At 56.4% G+C, this 18,337-nt stretch overlaps 1 long non-coding RNA gene across 1 annotated transcript in view; it reads right to left on the bottom strand.

Moving 5' to 3' along the window:
* LOC106503297 overlaps window positions 1-18,050 on the bottom strand; it is a 153,597-nt gene extending 135,547 nt beyond the window's left edge. Inside the window, exon 1 of the long non-coding RNA XR_001296937.2 lies at window positions 17,522-18,050. This is a non-coding gene — a long non-coding RNA (uncharacterized LOC106503297). The remainder of the gene's footprint in view (window positions 1-17,521) is intronic.

Genomic DNA, 18,337 nt, shown 5'->3' with positions numbered 1-18,337 from the left:
ATGTATGTGTGTCTGTGTGTCCAAACGCGCCTGCGTGTATGTGTCTGCGCATGACTGTGTCTAGACGCGCCTGCGTGTATGTGTCTACGCATGGGTGTGGGCGCAGACTGTGTGGAGCCCAGAATAGCAGCGATGGCTGTCATTAGCTAATACCGTGAGCGCCTGTCACTAACTCTCAGCGGCAGCCGAGGTCAGATTCAGCGCTGCAGGATTCCCATTGCAGACCATGCGTCTCTCTCCCGCCAGCGGCAGCACGATGGGGGCTGCAGCAGGCCCCTGGGCGGCCCAGAGCCGAGTCCAAAAGCAGCCTCAGGGTCCCCACCACACTCCACGGGCCGGTGGCCAGCAGCCCAGGCTCGCTCAGCAAGGGCTTCTCACGCTGGTCCAGGCTGCGGCTGGGGGAAGAGGGACGGGGTCCTCTTTCCTTCTACTGGGCCAGCCACGCCCTGTGGAGCCCCTCCACACACTCATCACATGAAATGGGCAAATTAATTCTCCCCGGACCGCAGGGCCATCCCTTCTGCCAAAGAGAGAGGGTGGTGGGAAATGACCCGCGGATCAGCAAGCCCCGTTGAGTTAAAAAGCAAATGACCGCTGGTTAGGAGCCAAGGCAAGCCACCAGGTTTGGGGACACACGTCCACGGGGGCAGCAGAGGTGTCAGCGGGGAGATGAAGTCATGGGGAGCGGGGAGGTGCTCACGGCAGAGGGCTTGGGGGGGGTCTCCCCACTGCCTGCAGACTGAGGTCTCCGTCCGCATCGTGAGGTCAGAGGACCCCCCTCAACATCCCGCAGGGCCTTGCCCATCTCCTGGGGGCTTCTCCAGCCAGCCTGAGTGGCAGGTGAAACTGCAGCGCCCCGGGCACCTCCATATCAAGGCAGACCTCTCACTCCACCCTCCCTCCAGAAGCCCAGGTCTCTTCTCAGGGGGCAGGGCTGATAAGGAAACGGTCCCCCCAGACCTGCCCCTGAAGGTGGGGCATCGGGACCAGCCACCCGGACGCCTGCATCGAGCGAGGGTTCCCTTCTCGAGCCCCATCAGGCTCCAAGGACAGAAGCCTCGCTCCTCTCCGCACCCGAGTCCCCCAGACACGCCCTCTCCCTGCGCCCCCGCCCTGACCTCCCCAAACAAAGGTGCTTTCTTCCCTGCCCCAGGGGCCCCACACGTTCAGCAGACCTGTGCTTGCTTTCCTTCTGCCGGCCCCCATCCTGACCGCCCTCTGCAGGCATCTCCGTACCCTGGAGACAAGCCCCACATTGTCTCGGCAGACCTAATAAATGACAACGCTGCCCACCTCCCGCCACGAACCCCGCTCGCCTGGCCGGCTCCCCACCCCGTCCCGTCTGAAGCCTCCCTGTGCTAAGGGCCGCCTCCCCAGCCACGGAACAGGAGGCTTATGTCGGGCGGAGAGAGAGACAGGCTTGTCTAGCGAGGCCGCCCCCTCCGCATGGTGCCAGGTGAGGATTCGGCCCAGACAGACACTGCAGCATCCGTGAGCCAGGCCCTTCCTCCCTTCCTCCCGCTCAGGCCTGGGATCGAAGGGAAGGCAGCGGACAGAGGGGCAGAAGGCTGCTCGGTGGGTTTCCCCAAAACACGCCTTTCATCCACAGGAAGGCACAGTCGAAGATGAAAGGGGCAGGAAAGATTAACCAGTACAGACTGACTTTCTGCCCAGCTGGTCTAGGGGATGGGGTCGGTTGGGCGCCATCAGAGGGGCTGCTGGGGTCCAACGACAGGTGACCAGCAGCCTGGAGGACTTGGCTGTTTGAAGGCGGGGTTTGCCAGAGGACATGGGTAAGACGTGCGTCCCCCTGTCCGCACACGGACTCACACACGGACTGCTCCAGAGTCTACAAAACCGTCCCTTGAGCCTCCAGCCTTGGTGCATAAGTGCTAAGTCATTTCAGTCATATCTGACTCTTTGCAACCCCGTGGCCTGTAGCCTGCCAGGCTCCTCTGTCCTGGGGATTCTCCAGCAAGAATACTGGAGTGGGTTGCCATGCCTTCCTCCAGGGCATCTTCCCAACCCAGGGGTGGAACCAGTTACCTCCTGCATCCTCTTGCATTGCGGGCAGATTCTTTACCGCTGAGCCACCTGAGAAGCCCCCAGCCTTCACTGGGGGCAGAAGAAAGCAAAAGGAGACGGCACCCCACCACCAGACCTCTGCAGCCAACCGCCTGGAGCCCTGACCCCATGCTCGGTGAGCGGGTTCACCAACCACCCATCGGGAGAAATCGACCACCCAGGAGATGGGCACCTTGACTCCCGAGCCTCACTGGCTCTGCCCGCCCTCAGCAGGGTGGATGGGCCAGTGGGCTCTGCACAGAGACCCAGGTGCCTCCTGCCGCTGGGTGCCCTCAGGCTCGGCTGGGGGCGCCTTCTCACTGCCCCCAGACCCCTGCCCACCTCCTCCGGGCCGTGCGCTCCTGGACGGTAGGAATGGTGGGCCGCAGGGTGGAACACAGGCCTTCTGGCTCCCAACTCACACACACAAGTCCATCCCCAGGGCCCGCCACTCTGCCCCGAGAGGGGGGGGGTCCCAGATTCGGGGCCGAGAGCTGGGTCGAGACTCCCCTCTCCGAGGCCCTTCCTCGGCCACAGCTCCCATGAGGCTCCCCAGTCCGCTTGTTTGCTGCCGCACCCGGGCACCTCCCTCCCGACTCTGACCGAAGGCAGCCCCCGCGAGGGCACACGGTGCCAGGGACATGGGACAGGCGGTGACACTCGGCTTCATTCCCTGGCACCTGGCACCTGCAGCGGGTCCCAGCCCCGCCGGGGAGGGAGCGGACAAGACCACAAGCGCAGCCTGGGCAGGGAGGCAAGGGCCGGGGGTGGCCTCGCTTCCACAGTGACCTATAAGCCGCTGCCCACCCCTCAGCTGCCCTCCTCCCACCTGGGACCCTCCGCCTGGCCTCCAGCTTTGGGCAGACAGAGACTTCAGAAGCAGACACAGCGGGGCCGGAGGCGCCCACAGGCCCTGTTGGGCGACGCGGGGGAAGGCGCTTTCCTTCTCTGAGCCGAGCTTGCCGGGTCTGGAGGACGTGGTGAGGACCGAGACATCCACACACTTGCGGGTCCACAAAGGACAGTCCAGCGTGGACAGCCTGCCAAGGAAACATCTCGGTTACAGGACCGAGCGCAAAGCTCGAAACCATGTATTGCCAAAAGGCTACCCCAGAGAGGAGGCCTTCCCTGGTGGCTCTGCTCTAAAGAACCCGCCTGCAATGCAGGAGACCCAAGTTCAGTCGGGAAGATCCCCTGGAGAAGCAAATGACAACCCGCTCCAGGATTCTGGCCTGCAGAATCCCCAGGACAGAGGGGCCTGGAGGGCTACAGTCCACGGGGTCGCAAAGAGTCGGACACAGCTGAGCCACCAAGCAGTTATGCCCCAGACAGTTGCAGCTACGGCCACCTGAGGAGGCAGGGGGTGCCCACCCCCGACACACACCCCCCCAGACGGGATTCACGCCGGCCGAGTGCAAACACCCACACCCACACCCACACACACACTCCTAGATGGGGCGAGCGAACACACGCACAGGCACAGCACCAGGTGGCTAAATGCACCCCAGACGCCTGCTACCCAGAGTCCCTGGTATCGGGCATCTTCCAAACAAACACACGCAGAGGGGGCCTGGCCCCGCGTGTGGGTGAGGTGTCTTTATTTTTAATCCAAGTAGGTAAGTGAAAGAAACCAGCAATTTCTCCCTGGCAGATCAAGACAGACTTGCCAAAGAGCATCTCAGCGATTTAGAGAGGAGACGCGAGGCGATTTCAGCGGAGTTAGAGTCCCAAGAGGAGATTGCCCCCAAAATTAAAATGGTAAGATGCCAATTCTTAACCCTCCAGCACCAGCCCTGCCCAAGCCCCCTCCCAGGCTCCTCAGAAGCGCCCCCCGCCCCATCTCCAGCACGAGGTCTCTGCCGGTCTTCCCGCGGGGGCTGGAAATAAAAGGAGTTTTGTCCTCCTCCCTTCGCGGGTCTGAGTGAGCTTATCTGACACTCCAGCAGGCTTTGTAAACCGAGTGTCCCAGGATAAACGCTCCCTTAAGAGTGGCTTGGCCCGGGACAGGGGGACCCTCTCCAGAGGAGAATGGGGAACTTGTTCCAATGGTCTTTTAATAAAGGGGGCGGGGTGTCACTGAGGACAGGCCTCCAACAGGCTCTCACAGAAGGGTCTCTGTCCCCGGGCAACAATGAGGAGAATTCTTAAAGACACGGATGCTGAAAGCGGGAAGGATTTTTTTTTTCTTAAGAGGAAGGGAGGGAGGTCAGGGCGGGAAGGGGAGGGGGCATGGGGAGGACGTCTCACTCCCCAGAACAATCCAGGTTGTCGGAAGACGTCTCAGCCTGAGGACGGGGCACAGGCCAGCAGAGCAGACTGCTACTCAAACCTGTTTGCTTTGCCGGCTCCCCACCTGGGATCCTCCCAAACCCAGGATGTGAAGCCACCAGCCGGCAGCAAAGAAGCGCGTCTTGTTTTTTCCTACATGAAGGGCATCTGTTCCATCATCAGTCCTTGGAAGGCAGACTGAGACCAAACATTCACTCGGGAAAGTGGGAGGTGAGGGTGCCCGAAGGCCCTTAGAGAAACAGTGATCTCTCCATCCACTGGTAAGGCAGCTCATTTGCTTTTTCGAAAAGAATATTTTACTGTTTTTTTATGTATTTATTTTTTTGGCCGTGTCACATGCAGGATCTTAGTTCCCCAACCAGGGCCTGAACCCTCGCCCCCTGCGGTGGAAGCACAGAGCCTAAACCACTGCACTGCCAGGGAGCGCCCCCGTTTACTCTTTGAGTTGTTGATTTTGGTACAAGGTCACCCTAACAGACTTCTGAGGACATCCCAAACTGTTCCCGAGGATGTTTCAGAAGACGGCCCCACGAGCCTGTTGCGTGTTTTGATTTCGTTTAAGCTGAACTGAGGGCTTCTCCAACAAGCGAAGCTGCACACGAGCTGGGGTGGTGTGAGTGCTGGCAAGGACCAGGGGTCTCTTCTTGCCTGCCTTGCTCTGGTCATCCGCCCACAACAGCGAGGGAAGCAAGGGCAGACATCCTCTGGGCTGAAATTAATCAAGGAGCCGCTTAGTCCATGTCTCAGGTCTGGAGGGAGGGAACTGAGGACCCAGATGTGGCACAAGCTGTTCCCAAACTAAAGGCAAAGTCAGAGACGGAGACGGGCAGAGCCCAGGGCTCTCGGCCGAGCAACTGGCACAAAGAGGGATCAAAGTGCCCAGGGCCACACCAAACGAAGACCAGGCACGCTGTCTGAAAGCGAGACACCCGCAGCTGTTTCTCCAACAGAATGTGCTGGGGTCCCCTAGACGGGGTCCATGGACCCGGCACCCACAGTCACGGTGCTGGGGTCCCCTAGACAGGGTCCATGGACCCAGCACCCACAGTCACGGTGCTGGGGTCCCCTAGACGGGGTCCATGGACCTGGCACCCACAGTCACGGTGTTGGGGTCCCCTAGGCGGGGTCCAAGGACCCGGCACCCACAGACACAGTGTTGGGGTCCCCTAGACGGGGTCCAAGGACCCAGCACCCACACACACACAGCAGCGAGCTGACAGAGCTGCGTGAGCCTCGGGCCAGTCAGATCGCCGAGCACACGTGGTCTGTACTGGAGTCGGCATCAGGCCAGGTGCTCTGAGATCAGACGGCACTCACTTCTGATGTCACCAAAGAAGAAAGACGCATGCACGCGAAACAATAAGCGCTGCTAGCAGCCAGGATGCAGTGTTATGGGGCTACCTGGTGGCTCAGCAGTAAAGAACCTGCCTGCCAATGCAGGGAACACAGGTTCAGTCCCTGGATTGGGAGGATCCCCTGGAGAAGGAAACGGCAACCCCCAATATCCTTGTCTGGAACATCCCAGGGACAGAGGAGTCTGGTGGGCTACAGTCCACGGGGTCATGAAAGACTCGAACACGACTCAGCAACTAAACAACAACAATGTATAATGTTTCGGTTGTCAGTGCTACAGGAGTTCAGGGAGGGGAAGGACTGGCGGAGAAAGACAACACTGCAAAAGCAGAGAGCTGGCAGCCCGTGGGTGAGTTTATTCAGGTTTAATCTGGCAATTACTGGACAAGAATATTGGATTCCTGTACCCTCCCAACCACACCAGTTAAAAGGTCCTTCGTGCGAAGGACACAGACGGTGGCTGACGGAGCCCGGCTTAGACAGGGCAATGTTCCGCCTGGTCCTCATCACATTTGCTGGTGACGATGGCACAGCTTCACGCGTGCACGCTCAGTCGTTCAGTCGTGTCCGACTCCACGACCCCGTGGACTGTAGCCCGCCAGGCTCCTCTGTCTATAGGATTCTCCAGGCAAGAACACTGCGGCGGGTTGCCATGCCCTCTTCCAGGGGATCCTCCCGACCCAAGGACTGAACCCGAGTCTCTTACATCTCCTGTATTGGTCGGCAGATTCTTTACCAGTAAAGCCACCGCGATTCATGGGGTCGCAAAGAGTCGGACACAACTGAGCGACTGAACTGAAAGCCACCCGGGAAGCCCACCGCACTGGGGAGCTCACCTCCGTTTCCAAGTATAACATCAGAAGGGCATGCCTGGCCGTGGGTCTGCTCTGAAAACTCACCGAAGCTTTGTACGCATGGAGTAAAGCGCACACAGCTCTGTCCCAGGAAATAAAAGTTAGCATCCTCAACACAACGTTTTCATCGAATGCCTTGACGATGCTCCAGGCCACCTTCCTGTCCCACTCAAACACGTGCACCTACCCTTCCAAGCCTTCTTCATCGAGGACGCAGGGCCCTCCCCACAATCCCCATTCTACATGCTCACAAATGTGAGAGATGGAAGACATGATGGTAACCCAACTCAGTAAGCCCTGGGCTCAGCATCCTCCGTGGATTTCAGCAACAAAGGGCGTGATGCCCATGCCCACTCTGGATAGTTGTGCACCTCCTAAGCGAACAGAGTCTGGACCATCCAATGCGAAAACGTGCCTGTCTGAAAATCAAGCGGACCGGCACCTGAGTCCTGATCCGTGCTGGCCATTGGGTGCGCAGAGACTTGTATTTCTCCAAACCTGATGTTACATCTGTAGAGAGGAGCGTGACGACAGCAAAGCAGATGGATTGGAACTGGGGGGACGACTCAGAATGCGGGGAGCAGCTCCTGAGAACTCTTCCTCAGGGAAACTCCAGGACATGAGATGCATCTCTCAATGAATTGGTGTTAACCGTCTTCACGCAGAGTTCACCATCATCTCTGCAGAGGAGAGCAAAGTCTATTTCCAGCTTTGCTTCTGAAAGGATTCTGGCCTCACCTCCAACAGGAGACGGAGGAGGAAGCACTGTTTTAGACTTACTGGTGGGTTACTGGGGAGGAAGACGTGAAGGGTGATGAGAGCGCTAGAAAGGCTATCAAAACACTATGATTTGTGACTTCTAGCACCTTCCAGAATGTGTCCTCAACAGTCATTGGAAGGACTGATGCTGAAGCTGAAGCTCCAACACTCTGATCACCTGATGCAAAGAGCTGTCTCATCGGAAGAGATCCTGATGCTGGGAAAGACTGAGGGCAAGAGGAGAAGGGGGCGGCAGAGGATGAGATGGTTGGATGGCATCACCGACTCAATGGACATGAATTTGAGCAGACTCCAGGTGACAGTAAAGGACAGGGGAGCCTGGCGTGCTGCAGTCCATGGGGCCTCAAAGAGTCAGACACAACTCAGTGGCTGAACAACAAGGACAAAGCATTTCCCAGAAGCAGCAGGAAGCCAAGCTTGCAACTCCGAGCTGGACAATCACGTGCCAACCTAGAAGCAGATTGCTTCTGGCTCCACCGCTGGCCAGCAAAGTGATTTTGGACAAGTAACTTAAGTCCTTGAAGCCTCGTTTCCTCATCTATTAAATGGGGCAACGTTACATGCGGTGGCTAGCAGCTTCCTGGGACGTGGATCACCTTCCCCACACCCCCTTCCTGCACTTCTCCACATTCCCTAAAAAGGCCTGTCCATATCCCAGGTGATCACCATGACAATGAGCTTTTCTACCGACAGTGAATGAGGACAGCTAGGAGCACCTGTCAGGGCAGGAGGGTTTCCTTTAAGAGCTCTGCAACCGGTGAGCATGAGTCACAGCTCCTCAAACAATGGCTACCTGTATAAGGAAAACGAGGTCCCCTACCTTTAGCTCAGGCTTCCCTGGTGGCTCAGCAGTAAAGAATCTGCCAGCCAACGCAGGAGACACAAGAGACATGGGTTCGATCCTTGGGTTGGCAAGATCCCCGGAAAAGGAAATGGCAGTCCACTCCAGTATTCTTGCCTGGGATAACCCACAGACAGAAAAGCCTGGTGGGTTACAGTCCAGGGGGTTGCAAAGAGTCAGACATGACTGAGTACACGGGAACACACACACACACACACACACACACACACACACACACCTTGAGCCCAACAGCCTGGAAAGCACAGCTGTGTCTCTTACAAGCAGCCCCCAGAAGTTGGGATACAAGTCGGACCAGGGATGTGAAAACACAGTGGAACCGTCTAAGTTGACTCACTTGGGCAGCTGCCCTAGAGTGAGCCCCTCGTTTGATTAAAACAGGGAGCTCCATCTCCTCCCTGAGCTGCCAAACACAAGAGCCCGGCAAGAGGTCTGCAGCGCCCATGGCGGGGCTTCTCAAGTCAAGCAAGGGACCCCTCTGCCACCACTGCTCAAGAGATGCTCAGAGTTAGGAAAGGAGCTTCTGAAGAAATCTCCGGGAGAGGTGCCATTCCATGCACCGGGCTGCTGTTCTAGGAACAAGAGGTGGACACTGTGAGGCTGAACTTCCTGGCTCCCCGATGGAGTGAGATGATGTCCCATGAAGAAACAGACTCTCAGGTTCAGCAATTCAGAGGAGAGAACTGCGGAGCTTCATTCCTGTATCAGTCTCCATGATCAGTCAGGCATGGACTCTCCCAGCTCCTACGTATCCCAAGGTGAGGAGGACCAATCCCTTGCCCCCGCCACAAACCACTCTGCTGCGTCATCCAGGAGCCCAACCGTCCACAGTAAACATCCGGGGCCATCTCTCTGCGTCCTCCCACCTTGCAGAGTCCCTGTGGCTTTGGGGAGGGAAGGGCCTCCACCCACAGACGCAGGTGCGGGGCAGGTGAGAACAGGACGCAAGTGGCGTGCTCCCCCTCCCAGCCATGGGGACGGGTCCAGGGCTGAGCACACTTCCGGGGCTGTCCCTCGGGAATGCTGAGACAAAGGCATCTTCCTTCTTCTTCTGGGTCCACAGAGGCAGGGGGCCTGCCCAGGCTTCTGCTGTTCCCGCTTCCATGACAGATGAAAAGAACTGGAGAAAAACACAAAGCCAAGAAGATCCCCAAAAGCACAACACCCAGACTTCTTAGTTAGGTGGACACCCTCAAACTCCATGGTTTCAGCCAGTTAGAGCTGGTTTCTCCACAACTGGCAACCAAAATCGAGCCACCTAAAAATATCCTTCTTTGATGGATGAGGAAATTAAAAGACACCCACTCCTTTCTACTAGTCATGTAGAGATCTGAGAGTTGGACCATAAAGAAGGCTGAACTCTGAAGAACTGATGCTTTCGAATTGTGGTGTTAGAGAAGACTCTTGAGAGTCCCTGGACTGCAAGGAGATCAAAACAGTCAATCCTAAAGGAAATCAACTCTGAACATTCACTGGAAGGACTGATGCTGAAGCTGAAGCTCTAATACTTTGTCCACCTAATGTGAAGAGCTGATTCATTGCAAATGACCCTGATGCTGGGAAAGATTGAAAGACTGACGGCAAGAGGAGAAGGGGGTGACAGAGGATGAAATGGTTGGATGGCATCATCGACTCAGTAGACATGATGGGAGCAAACTCTGGAGACAGTGAAGGATGGGGGAGCCTGGTGTGCTGCAATCCACGGGTCACAAAGAGATGGACAGGGCTTAGTGATTGAACAGCAGCCCCAGATGGGGAACTGAACGCAGAGAGGCTCGGCAACGTGTACAAGTGACGGGGGCGGGATGGGACCCCAGCGCTGGGCACATGCCATAACCTGTCTCGGAACCAGCGCTTCATCCTGTAAAGCTCTGGGGCCGTAAGGATGCTCCCTCAACTCCCTAAGGCCCAGATGCCAGAGATGGGAGTGCCCGTATCCAGGGCTGTCAGGACCAAGGAAAACGGGCTGTAGATCACTTGCTCCCGCCTGCCTGAGGCTGGCTTCTCTCTCTTCCCAACATAACATCACGGCCCTAGGAGCCGGCGCTGGCCAGTGGCTTGAACTTTTTGCATCCTTACATGGGGCTGTGGAGGGAAGAGGGAACAGGCAACATCCAACAGCCAGTTTGGCCAGTGAGCCCAGCCACACCAGCAGCATCCCCAGGTCAGCACCCTACAGACAGATGCCCAGGGCGACAGGGCAGAGACAAACGTCTGGAAAAGAAGAAAAGGTCCAGGTTCACACAGAGGGCAGGGGCCGGGGCAGGGGCCAGGGTGAAAGAGAGCAGCGGGAAGCGGTGAGTAAAGCGGTTCCAGGAAAGGCGGAAAAGCCCAGTGGCCAGGGCGGAACGCGAAGCCGGGGCCGGCTCAGCTCCCTGGTTAACCGCACTCCTGGGGCCCACTTAGGAAATTCAATTAAAATGCCCAAACCTCTACGTTTCCCAACTGGCTTGCCAGTGGCCACGGGCTCTCTTCAACTCAGAGAAACTTCCTCTGCCTGACCGTGGGCAGATATCTGACGAGAAGCCAGAGGAGGCACGGTCCCGGGCAAGGGTCACAGGCGGGGGTCACCCAAAGGGGCTTCCCTGGGGGCTCAGACGGGAAACAGTCTGCAGTGTGGGAGACCTGGGTTGGATCCCTGGGTCGGGAAGTTCCCCTGCAGGAAGGCATGGCAACCCGCTCCAGTATTCTGGCCTGGAGAATCCCATGGACAGAAGAGTCTGGTGGGCCGCAGTCATGGGGTCGCACAGAGTTGGACACGACTGAACACACACACAGGAAGGCCCCTCCCCTCAAAGAAAAGAAAGCCTCCTCCAGGGCTTGGGACAGCCCTGCTCTGTCATGCCAGCCACAGTAATAACACCTTTGTTTCTTGCTATTTAATTTTTTTTTTATTATTTTTAAATTGCAATGAAAAAAAGAAAAATGAAAAAGAACCACATTCACGGTGGCTCCAGAGACACAAGGTCACTTTCCACCCAGCACACAGGGGAGAGTACAGAGGTCAGGACAGACAAAGGAGCCCAAACCCGGGGGGCAAACACGCGGGGACCCCAGGGGTCAACAAAGCCTCTCAGCACCCGCGCCCCCACCCCAACCCTACCTTGAGGCTGGACACACGTGGGACGTCTGATGACAAACAGGATCAGACAGAGCTTTCAGGGCCCACTCACAGCTCCGGGGAGAAAACTCCAGACCAGAGGGGGTCATATGGACCCAAGTGCTGACCCTGGCTCCACCGGAGTCGCCACAGAGACCTGGCGTCTGACCGCTGACTGCGAAAGGGCATGTCTAGGCCACGTGACCATACAGAAAAGGGATTCACGAAATGTCATTGCTTTTTTCAAAAAACCTACATATGGCAAACTTCATATATAAAATCTGATCATGCAGGACACGTGGACAGAGAGGATTCACCCCAAAGTTCCCTCAGATCATGAATCCTCTCTCCATCTCCCCCCACCAACGCTTGCAGAATACTCCCTTGTCACGGGAGTTCGGGGCTGGTTCTCCGGGTGGGTATCCACCTCATTTGTGCTTTAATATCTTCTTCTGGAAAAGGCAGGTGACACGTCACCAAGCTGAAGATGGTGCCCAGTGGGGCAGTGACACAAAAGCAGTTGAAAAACTCCACTGCAAGTAACAGCCCATGTTTCAGGCAAAGGCAGCGGGTCTGAAATCCATTAAAATCAGACCCTATAGGCCCCCAAAGGCTCAGCAAGTCAAGAACCCTCCTCCAGTGCAGGAGACACAGGGGATGCGCGTTCCATGCCTGGGTCAGGAAGATCCCCTGGAAGAGGAAATGGCCACCCACTCCAGTATTCCCGAAAAACCCCATGGAGAGAGAAGCCTGGCAGGCTGCAGTCCAAAGGGTGGCAAAGAATCGGACACAACTGAGCACATCAACATAGGAACACAAACAGTGGGTCTGAAAGCCGTTAAAACTAGAGCCTATAAGAGGCACTTTCCAAGCACCCGGGAGCCTCCCGGACCTGAGGGGGCCCCGACTGCAATCCCTTAGTCACTCGCTCAAACACGGCGCGTCTGTTTTTACCAACTCCAGAAGGCACCTGGTTTCAGGTCTTCTGTGCAGAAACCTGTACGAACACACCAAATACGGGAGGAGGTGATGATTCACGTCACAAAAAGGGTTCTTTGACAGGAACTTGCCACTTCAGCATTCCTGGAGCTAACAAACTTCCTCCAGGCCCCTCGCACAGCACGTGATCACCCGAGATTCGTTGTGTATAGACGTTTCTCCAGGCTCAAACCGAGTCTGTAGAGTAAGGGAGGCCAGGGGGTTTGCAACAGACCATCTTTCACCAACGGCACAGTTCAACCAACAAGAAGTTCACCCAGGACCACCCCCTCCTGTCAAAGGAGGCAAGTGCAGCTCTCCTGTGATGGTGTGGGGACCCCAACCAGTTCCGTGTCGAGGGCCGACACTACCTAGGACAATGCTGCTTAGGAAGAGGAGTAGCGGGGCCTGCTTAGGCTCACGGACACCCCGGGGGGGCTGCCTTTTCAGGGGCATCTTCCCAGCTGCTGGGGAAACTCATGAACCACAGAGGAGAGGCTGAAGATCTTACTCCTGAAGCCCAGAACTGCAGCTCTTTATCCTTCACCCAAACGCAGCCCCTTCTGCCTTAACCACAAACGAAGGGCACCCGATTTCAAGACTTCCAGGTTACAACCTGTGCCAGCAAAACCAATTAAGTACATGTGGGCGCCACACCAGGTGGAGGTAAGCCGGGGAGACTTCCTGAAAGAGGAGGAAGACAGAGAAGCTTTGCGGCTGGGTACCCTTGACAGGGAAAAGGCTCAGTTCTGGCTGTAGCTGGCCAAGAAGTCAACCAACTCTGTGTTTCTTCAAGTGTCCATCTAGGGCGAGGGAGCTTGTTAAAAACACATCAACACATCTCTGAGCACCGTCCCTGCCCCCTACATACCAAAACAACCTCTAAAAGTGGGGGAGGGTGGGATGGTTGCTAAGAATAGTCGTGTTTTTTTTTAACCAAATTCGCCAAGCAATTCATTTTTTATGCAAACCACACGGTGCAGGCCAGGGGGTCAATCCCTGGGAGCAGCTGGTCTGGGAAGAGCTGGCAGGGAGGGCCCTCGAGGAGTCACCACGCAGGAGAAGAAGGCGAGTGTAGACGGAGGGCTATTCCAGGACTGTTCAGCTCCAGCATCCCGAAGCCCTCTCCCACCGAGACTTCCTGTTATGATCCTCACTGGAGCTGGCTGGTGAGAGAAAACGTCTGTGCCAGGGCACTGGGGCGGGGCGGGGTGTGGGGGAGAGGGGATGACAGTCTTTCCGTTTACAAGCTATAATAGGAAGGCTGGGAGCATAAGAAAAATCAAGTCTACGCGACCCTGACAGTAACCGAGACGCTCCATCTGGACGACAGAAACCTGTCTGGTTGAGAGTTAAGTAACCTCAGAACTTCCTCATCCCAAGCAAACATCACCTCCACTCTATGTGCAGGCAATCAGCCGCGGCTGGAGAGGACAGCCCGGGTTTGCGTGTGTGTTGTCAGGGGAAGCTCTGGGCTGCGGCGGACTCTGATGCAGGGAGAAGGAACTCTTTCACGGGGCTCCTCAACGCCACACAAGGGCTCTCTTATGCAAAGACGCTGGGCCAGCTTCCATTCACAGCAGTCGCTTCCAAACACCCCTCCAGGCTGGCTCTGCTCACCCCCAAAGAAGAGGGGGACCCCTCCCCAGCCCAAGACGGCGGGACAAAACCCTCAGTCCACCCCGAGGAACAAGTGGAAGCCCGTGTTCCTTTAGACCTGCTCAGATCACCGGGAAACTCTGCCTCACTGGGTTGGTTTGCACACTTAGCAGCAGACACAGCTGCTGCTCAGGCATCGTGAGTCACCCCCCAGGCAGTGCGCGCCGGACTCCCCGACAATGGGGGTTTCTGGGCTTGGCGGCGGGCTCTCACGCAACCCAGATGACATCCTCCACCTCCTCCCCACCCCCCAAAGCAGGTCAGGACAGATCAGGCTGTAACCACTCACTCCCAGGGAAGGTCCACAGAGGAAGGAGAGGGTATACAGGGACGCACCGCCCGCTCGTGATCAAGAGTCCTCTCCCCTCCACACCCTGAAGGGGCTCATCTGCCCTGCTGGCCGTAATTTGGGAGGAGGGGGTGAGTTAACCTGCGGGAGAAGATGGAACAGACTTCTCAATTTCAAACCTCCAGAATAAAGACGGTCTGCAGAGATGCATCACTTTAGCCCGTGAAGCACAGCACCTATGGTCCATGATCCTGTACTGGATATCTGAGGGCCTCCCTGACGGCTCAGTGGTAAAGAATCCACCTGCAATGCAGGAGCCACAGGAGCCGAAGGTTCAACCCCTGGGCCAGGAAGATCCCCTGGAGGAGGAAATGGCAACCTGCTCTGGTATTCCTGCCTGAAATATCCCACAGACAGAGGAGCCTGGCGGGCTACAGTCCGTGGGGTTGCAAAGAGTCAGACACAACTGAGTGACTGAGTATGTGGGCATTGGACATTTGAAAATTTGCTAAGAGGGTAGCTCTTCTGTTAACTGCTTTTGCTGTCAAAAAATGATAAAACAGTAAATAAGAGGGTGGAAGAAAATTTTGGAGGTGATGGGTATGTTTATGGCATGGATTGTGGTGCCAGTTTCACAGTGTATTTTTGTGACCAAACTCACCGAGTTGCAGGCATAAAACATGTATGGCTTTTTGTATGTCAATCATGCCTGAAGTGAGTGGTTTTTAAAGAAGACAGCCTGCTGACTCACTCTCAACGTTCACGTTTTTACATGACAGTGCTTTCTGCCATTCAGGATCCTGAAATGGATCATGGACCAGAAAAAAAGACATTAGTGGGACCATTGGGAAAATGTGGATGAGGCCTAAAGATGGGTTCAAAGTATTCCATTACTATTAATCCCTGCGCTGATCATCCCACTGTGGGTCTATAAGATATTAACACACAAGGAAGCTGGGTGAAGGGTATAAGGGAACTCCATGTATTATTTTTCAACTTTCCCCAAAATCTAGACTCCTATCAAAATCGAAAGTTGATAATAGGGCTTCCCTGGCAGCTCAATGATGAATCCACCTGCCAATGCAGGGGACATGGGTTCGATCCCTGATCCCAAGAGGATCCCACATGCCTCGGCGAAACTAAGTCCATGTGCCGCAACTACTGAGCCTGTGCCCAGAGCCTGTGCTCTGCAGCAAGAGAGGCCACCGCAGTGAGAACCCCAGGCACCGTAACTAGAGCATAGCCCCCACTCACAGCAACTAGAGAAAAGCCTGCCCGGCAACGGAGACCCAGCACAGCCACAGATAAAAATAAATAAGGGAGTTTTTTAAGCAGTAATAATTTGTAAAAGGACAGCATTTTGAATCCAGCTTCCTTGTAAATCTTAATCTCCGGCATTGCTAAAATAATTTCAATCCCAGCCCTAAAGGCAAATTTTAAGTTACTCTCACAGCCAGTGCTGATCAATTCTTTGCTTCAGGGAAAACAAAAGGCAATGAAACACTGCATTGACTCAGTGAGCACTGTCTGGGCTCCTACTGTATCCTGGCTCCCAGCTGCGGTGTTATCTGCAGGCTAAGCGCTGCAGTCTTCCTCCAAGCCCACCTGGTAAAGGTCCACCAAGAAGGGCACTCCTTTTATTTTAGGCATGACTGATTTAGAGCAAAGAGTGGCTTCTGGGAATTTTCCAAAGGAAATAATTCAAAATGTGGACAAATCCTTATGTACAAAAGACACTCACCAATGCATGACTTCAAAGGGTAAAAATTTGGAAATACCTCGGTGTCCAACAATGGGAGAATTGTCACGCAAACTATGATTCAGTGTCTGTAGCGAATACAGTCATTATGTGGGGAAATATTCAAAAAAAAAAGCGAGGCGGGGGATAGAGCGGGAACCAATGTTGTATACATTGCAGGGGTTTCAGCAGTGAGGAAATATGTCAAATTGCCAGCATTACTGTGGGAACTGGGTGTTTCCTGAATTTTGCAATTTTTTTTTTTTGTAGTTTTCTATAAAAGACAGAGAAAGGACAGCGGATTACTTTTAAAAATTAGATGGGGATGCAGAGGTGGGCTTCCAGGCCATCAGTGGGACAATTTCAACAGCCCCTCTCCCAGAGAGGGTGGGCAGGACCACAGGGTACACCCTGCACCAGGTGGGCAGTGCCAGGGACCCGGGAGTGGCCAGAACACTGGCTTCTGGGAAAGGGGCAGAACCAACACATCCTTTTCCTTCCAGCGGCGCCTGGTTCTCCCACCTTCCCAAGCACGTGCTCACGGGAGGCCCTGGCGCCCAAGGGAGACCCGTGACAGCTTCCAGACGCGTTCTATGCAGGGGGTACCGCTGGACAGGAAATGGACCATCACAAACAGACTGCAGACAGGGCTGGAGGAGGCAGGGGAGGGAATCCTCCACCTGGGAAAGCATCCCCAGGGAACAGTCTTCACGGGGCAAGTCTCGGGAGTTGAGGCCAAGTGCCAAAGGACAAGCGAAAGGAGGCCCTGGGTTAATCCATACATCAAGGCAGCCTGGCTCAGTCATTCACTCAACAAACAAGTACTCGGAGCCTACTTGGTGACAAGGCAGGGTGCTGCTCCGAGGCGCCCGCACAAAAGGAGGAGGAGAGAGGGGAGCTGTGGATGCAGAGGCAGTTTGCTTTCAGTTCAGGACTCAAGATGAAGCCCCTCTCCTGAGGCTGGCAGGAAACCTCTTCCACTAACAATCTGCACTGATGGGGGAGGGGAGGTGGTTAGTAGCATTGGAGGGAATTCCTGACACCTCTCACCCATTCAGTGAACCCCCTGATGGGTGGTGCGGTCCTTGCAGTAAAGCCGTTCTTCGGCGACCAGGACGGGGGACCGGAGACATTCCCCACCCCCCACGGGGACAGGGGAGCCAGGCGCTGCCCCTAGATCGCCCTCTGGGTCGCAGGCAAGCAGACGTCGCGAGCTCACCGAGGTAACGGCCCCGCAGCGCGAAGTGCTTAAAAGGTAGTAAGTGCCAGGGGGGTGGGCGGGGACCTCGAGGATGCGGACCTCACCCCAGGCCGGGGCCCTGTCCCGCGGGGGCGGCCGGCGGCTAGGCGGCGTTGGAAATGCGATGAGCCAGGGCGCCCAGATAGACGATGACCACCGGGAATCCGCTCTGCCGGGAGGCAGACGATGGCTAAAACGGCCTCTGAGAAGATGTCAATTACAAGAACAAAAATCTCAACCCAGAACCGCAAGACTTTCATAAAGCGACGCATGGGGTCATATTATATTCCCTCCTCCCCGAATCGCGGGGAGACTTACCTCCAGGGAAGCGACCAGACTGTTGGGTAGCACGCACCAATCCACGGATGGAGACGAGGTCGTGGGTCATCAAGCCCGGCCGAGATGCACCAAGTAATCCACGGTAGAGGGTCCGGAGGCCCGGTCCCCATTTCCATCTAAGGCGAAAGCGCCGGCCGTCCCGGCCTCGGCGCCCGGGACCCGCGGAGATTGCGCGCGGGTTCGCCGGCCCGGGCTCCCCAGAGGCGCCCCGCCGATGGCAGCCCGCCTCCCTGCGCTCGGAGAGCACCCAGCTCGGACGCAGCAGCTCGCCTTTCTTCACTGCGTATCACCAGCGCGACCCCAGGAATCCCCGCCGGGAACCCCTCTGCCAAGCCCGGAAAAGCATTAGGGGCAGAGGCAGTCTGGGCCTCGGGTCTACAGGTGCGCGGGGCCCAGGCGGCTCGGGGCTGGAGCCAGGCAGGCAAGAGAGACGCAGGTGAGAAGCGCCGAGGCTTCTCAGGGCTGCCGCTGCAGGGTGAAGATTCTCAGAATCGCAGTTCCGCGCCCGCGCCACCGCGCTCTCTACCCGTGGCCAGACTCCAGCCCTTATATAGCAGCCGGGCCGGGGCAGGGCGGGCGGGGCGCGCGAAAGGGGCGGGGCGGGGCCGAACTGCTTCCCGGGAGATGGAGTTCTGTCTAAAAGCCCCAGATGCTGGGAAAGATCGCAGGCAGGAGGAGTAGGGGACGACAGAGGATGAGATGGTTGGATGGCATCACCGACTCAATGGACATGAGTTTGAACGAGCTCCGGGAGTTGGTGATGGACAGGGAGGCCTGGCGTGCTGCAGTCCATGG

Source organism: Capra hircus, chromosome 19, assembly GCF_001704415.2.
Source record: "Capra hircus breed San Clemente chromosome 19, ASM170441v1, whole genome shotgun sequence".
NCBI classification, from domain to species: Eukaryota; Metazoa; Chordata; class Mammalia; order Artiodactyla; family Bovidae; genus Capra; species Capra hircus.
This window is presented reverse-complemented; position numbering and strand designations above follow the sequence as displayed.